The sequence below is a fragment of the Cherax quadricarinatus genome, chromosome 47 (assembly GCF_038502225.1).
Source record: "Cherax quadricarinatus isolate ZL_2023a chromosome 47, ASM3850222v1, whole genome shotgun sequence".
Classification (NCBI taxonomy): domain Eukaryota; kingdom Metazoa; phylum Arthropoda; class Malacostraca; order Decapoda; family Parastacidae; genus Cherax; species Cherax quadricarinatus.
The window spans coordinates 1,808,784-1,814,776 of NC_091338.1; the positions used below are offsets into that span (position 1 = coordinate 1,808,784).

The 5,993-nt window shown below is 36.9% G+C and overlaps 1 protein-coding gene across 2 annotated transcripts in view; it reads right to left on the bottom strand.

The window, feature by feature from the left end:
- Positions 1-230: 230 nt before the first annotated feature.
- The window catches only part of LOC128696591 (uncharacterized), a 27,754-nt gene continuing 21,991 nt past the window's right edge, over positions 231-5,993 (bottom strand). For both annotated transcript variants that reach the window (XM_070094659.1, XM_070094660.1), the window contains 2 exons: positions 1,340-1,458; positions 231-249 (listed from right to left, as the gene is read on the bottom strand). The gene's annotated coding sequence lies outside the window, so the exon portion shown is untranslated. The remainder of the gene's footprint in view (positions 250-1,339; positions 1,459-5,993) is intronic.

Below are 5,993 nucleotides of genomic sequence, written 5' to 3' on the forward strand. Positions count from 1 at the left end.
TCACCTGAAACTGAGCAATGATGGCAGTAACAACAACTGGCTCCTTCCATCTCAAAGCAACCCACTGAGGTGTTCCTTGATCACTGTTCCAACAGCTCTCAGGGGAGCCATCAAAAAGGTGCTGCTTACCAAGCTCACGAGTGTTCTTGCCCAGCACAGAGCTAACACGACAGTCACAATAAGCAACCAGAGATATCTCAGTCATCTTTAGAGGCAAGTTTTGACTATCAATTTTGATGAATGAAGTTTCTGGAAGAAAAAATCAGCATTTTAGTTTCCCATTCTATGGGGGTGAGGAAATGTGTACATTAATTAAAAAAAAAAAAAAACCAGAACTATTTCTAAAAAAAGTTAAGACAATAAAATGAATTAATAAAGAAATAAATGATATAAAATGAAATATGGTACAGTATACATAAATAACCCACACATAGGAGAGAGGAGCTTATGAACTTTCAGTCCATCTTAGACCATTTACAAAGTCACACTAACAGACAAGAGTGAGGCAGCCAATATATATAGGAAAGCAGGACAAGGATGGGAACAAGAGAGGGAGAAGAGGAAGTAGTGGTAGGGTAGGTAGTGGTAGTAATAGTAAAAGAAATGTCAGCATGTTTCAAATGCTTGCTAGCCATGACATCACAGACTCAGTATGCCTGTGTGTGTGAGCTGTCAGAATATTTCAGAAATAGTGGTAGAAAAGTAGGGAGAGTAGCTTAGTGGCACAAGAGAAAGGTAAGTGAAGGGTGAAGGGAGGCAATAGTAGAAGAATGGAGGGGAAGATGTAGGGAAAGTAGAAGTGGGGTCTGTCTAAGAAATTATTAGCACCACAGAAAATTCAGACTGTAAAAAACATTTTTAACAAAATAATAACCTGTGTCTCAGCCATTTCATAAACCACCATAATAAATAAACTTGAGTCATAATTCAACTCTCTTATATCTAAAACAAAGTATCAAAGTTAGAGCCTTGAATTATGGTTAATGTAACTAAAACAGCTAAAAATTTCAAGAAGTGAAGAAGATTACAAAACATATAGCAGTGCATTGGAAACTTAACTATACTGTACCCTAAAATTATCCTTGAGCTATATTGAGTTATCTTATGTTAATTTACACCTAAGTTACTATATAAAACAAATGTAAAAATCTAAGCTTGTGTAGTAGATCAAAAAAAATTTATTTAGCTTTTCTATTTGTTTCATTGATTAATAAAGAACAACATATAAGTGTTTGAAATTTTAAATAACCTGCAACCTGTTTTTAATTTATGTAGATGACTTTCTGAATTACAGTTTTATTATAGTCATGTAAAAGCACAAAACCAATGAGGGTCATACAATGCCTGGGTAATGGCAGATCATCAGGCTTGATCTGTGAAAGGGAAGGGCATTTCCAGTTCCTTGGATTAAGAGCCCTTAACCAGCAGCAAGGCATCCATACTCTCTGAAGTGATTTTCTGGAAGGAATAAAAAATGATGAACAAATTTGTTGATGCAAAAATGACTTCACATAAATGAAGCAAATTGTGTAATAGATGGATAATGGTATTTGTTGTACTGTAGTAAAATGTGCTTTAATGAAAAAAAAAGATGCAATGACAGGACACAGTTCAATTAGTTTAACAAGAAAAATGAGTCAACCTGAAACTTATTGCAACAATTTATTTTTACTATGTTACACCAATGAGTAAATATGAAACTACATCCATAATGGAGGCAAAATGAATTGGTGCAATATAAGAAAAATTAAAACACAAGTTGGACTGAAACATTGTCATAAGATTCTCTCTCCTATCTGGAGAGAGTTCCGGGGGTCAACGCCCCCGCGGCCCGGTCTGTGACCAGGCCTCCTTAGGTCAATGTCCCAGGATGCGACCCACACCAGTCGACTAACACCCAGGTACCCATTTTACTGATGGGGAACATAGACAACAGGTGGAAAGAAACACGTCCAATGTTTCTACTCTGGCTGGGAATCGAACCCAGGCCCTCACCGTGTGAAGCGAGAGCGTTAACCACCAGGCCACCAGAGCCCTATGTGTAGGTTATTTGTGTATTGTACCAGTCACAGTATTGACTCTTTGTTCTTTAAGAAAAAATGAACTTGAACTAAAAGTACACCCCATAGATATTTACTGAATTTAATTTTTGTAACCGTTTTTCTTTTGTAGGAGTTTCATTGCTAACTCTCCTGAAGACCTACCCAAAAAAATGTAATCATAACTGAATTATCTTAAAAAAAATATAAGTATAAGCTCAAAAATGTAATTAATGGGTTTACATGTGGGAAAATATTCATGATTCATGCTATGCATGTACAGTACTGTACATTAGACAGTCAATTTCAGGTGTTATACAGTACACTAGAATAAATTTAATGTATTGCACATTATTATTATTATTATAAAATAAAGTGCTAAAGTGTCGTACATTAGACAGTCAGTTATTCAATATATGTACATGCTGATTACTATCGTTACATTACTTGTTACGTTACTCGTCAATCCTAACCAGCCTGATAAGAAGGGCAAAAAAATTGTATTATGAGAACAGATTATCCAACTTACGAGGTGATATAAAAAAGACCTGGAAAACCCTATCAGAAATTCTGGGAACAAAAAAGATATCACGAAATAGCGAAATAAAATTAGCAAAATCAGATGAACCCCAACTCCCACCAACAGAAACAGCAAACAGACTCAATGATTTCTTCTCCACTATAGGACAAAACCTTGCCAATAAAATCCCAAGCTCAGATACCCCACCAAATGACTACCTCACCGGCAACTACCCGAACACACTGTTCCTAGCTCCGACTAACCCATACGAAGTCTCCCTTATTATCAACGCACTAAAAAACAAGGCAGGAGATTTAAATACCTTACCACCCTTTATATACAAAAAAGTGTCACAAGTGCTATCACCAATCATTGCAACACTCTTTAACAAATCCATTGAATCCTCCACCTTCCCTACAGTACTCAAAATAGCAAGGGTCACCCCGATCCACAAAGGAGGAGACCAAACAGAGTTGAATAACTATAGGCCAATATCCAACTTACACCCTCTCTCAAAAATCTTCGAAAAATTAATTCATAAACGAATCTACTCCTACCTTATCTCCCAAAACATACTCAACCCCTGCCAATTTGGATTCAGGCCTAATAAAAATACTAATGATGCTATTATACACATGCTAGAACATATATACACTGCAATAGAGAAAAAAGAAGTCCCACTGGGGATCTTCATTGACTTACGTAAAGCTTTTGATACAGTTGACCATGACTTGCTCCACGTAAAATTGTCACACTATGGTATAAGAGGGCACTCCCTCAACTACCTCAAGTCATACCTCAGCAACAGAAGCCAATATGTGTACGCAAATGGGGCAAACTCTTCTGCACAACCAATTACAGTTGGTGTCCCACAGGGAAGTGTCCTTGGCCCTCTTCTCTTTCTCCTATACATAAATGACCTACCAAATGCTTCGCAATTACTCAAACCCACACTATTTGCTGATGACACAACATACGTCTTCTCCCACCCGAGCCCAGTCACGCTAGCCAATACTGTAAATACCGAATTACAGAAAATATCTACCTGGATGAGTACTAACAAACTTACACTAAACATTGACAAAACCTACTTCATTCAGTTTGGTAACAGAGCTACAGATGTCCCTCTTAACATAATGATAAACGGATCACCTATCACAAAGCTAACAGAGGGAAAATTCTTAGGAATCCACCTTGATAATAGACTCAAATTTCATACACATATACAACAAATTTCTAAGAAAATTTCCAAGACTGTAGGCATACTATCGAAGATACGGTACTATGCTCCACAGTCAGCCCTCCTGGCCCTATATCACTCTCTTATTTACCCCTATCTCACCTATGGAATTTGTGCATGGGGCTCAACAACAAGTAACCATCTCAGACCACTAATTACCCAACAAAAGGCTGCAGTTAGAATGATAACAAATTCTCACTACAGGCAGCACACTCCACCAATATTCAATACACTCAACCTACTCACCATACAAAACATCCATACTTATTACTGCACCTATTACATACATAGAACACTCAACTCTGATATTAACCCTCCCCTCAAACATCTCCTTGCCAACCTCAACAGAACACATGACCATAACACAAGGCACAGATCACTCTTTGATATTCCTCGTGTCCATCTCACGCTATGCAAAAACTCAATGCACATAAAAGGCCCTAAAATCTGGAATTCATTACCTGTAAATATAAAAGAAACACTACCTGTTTATAAATTCAAGTCTCTTCTCAAAGATCACTTACTCACCCAAAACCAAATAAATACTGAATAACTGAACCTTATAAATTGTATATCTTAAATGTTTCTCACAATTATATCACATAAATGTTAAACCTAAAACCCAATCTAACTTTATTATTTTTTAAATACACTACCTAACAGAATACTCCATTCTACTGAATGTACAACAATGCATGCAACCATAGGATCTGTCTTTGTAATACTCACTTGTGCTTTATAGTAATCTGTTTACATTAATGTTTTTCACTGATTTCATCATTGCTTAGTTAATCTTAAGTTAATTTTAAGCCAGCCCGTAATGCTATGCATAGTATAAGTGGCTTTGGCATGCTGCTCTTATCTGTGTTTTTTGTACCTCTGTATGTGTGCTCAAATTATAAATAAATAAATAAATAAATTATAATCAAGGGGGGGGGCTAACCCCATAGGGATTATACAGTGCCCGTGATGGGGGAAGAAGGCATTCAGGCTTAATTCAGGGAACTGGAGCACAGATCCAATTCCCTAGATCAAGAGCCCCTCACCAGCATCAAGGAGCCTCCCTTGTAGGGTCTATCCTTACAGTATTTATGTGTGTCTGTACCTGAATAAAACGTGCAGTACATGTACTATTACTTGAGGATAAATACTGTACAGTCTCTTAACAGTTCCTTTCCTCCTGGTGACTGTACTGTACGTTCTATATAGTTCAATTATATCATGGTGGTCCAACTATGATGATTTAAAGTAGGATGGTCCAACTATGATGATTTAAAGCAGGGTGGTTGAACTATGATGATTTAAAGTAGGATGGTCCAACTATGATGATTTAAAGCAGGGTGGTTGAACTATGATGATTTAAAGTAGGATGGTCCAACTATGATGATTTAAAGTAGGATGGTCCAACTATGATGATTTAAAGCAGGGTGGTTCAACTATGATGATTTAAAGTAGGATGGTTCAACTATGATGATTTAAAGTAGGATGGTCCAACTATGATGATTTAAAGTAGGATGGTCCAACTATGATGATTTAAAGTAGGATGGTCCAACTATGATGATTTAAAGTAGGATGGTCCAACTATGATGATTTAAAGTAGGATGGTCCAACTATGATGATTTAAAGTAGGATGGTCCAACTATGATGATTTAAAGCAGGGTGGTTCAACTATGATGATTTAAAGCAGGGTGGTTCAACTATGATGATTTAAAGCAGGATGGTCCAACTATGATGATTTAAAGCAGGGTGGTTCAACTATGATGATTTAAAGCAAGGTGGTTCAACTATGATGATTTAAAGCAGGGTGGTTCAACTATGATGATTTAAAGCAGGGTGGTTCAACTATGATGATTTAAAGCAGGGTGGTTCAACTATGATGATTTAAAGCAGGATGGTCCAACTATGATGATTTAAAGCAGGGTGGTTCAACTATGATGATTTAAAACAAGGTGGTTCAACTATGATGATTTAAAGCAGGGTGGTTCAACTATGATGATTTAAAGCAGGGTGGTTCAACTATGATGATTTAAAGCAGGGTGGTTCAACTATGATGATTTAAAGCAGGGTGGTTCAACTATGATGATTTAAAGCAGGGTGGTTCAACTATGGGTTCGTGGGCCACAAGTGGCCCAGGGGTTGATTTTTTTGTGGCCCACAAGCACTTGTATTAATATATTGCTTTATAGAGTATAAA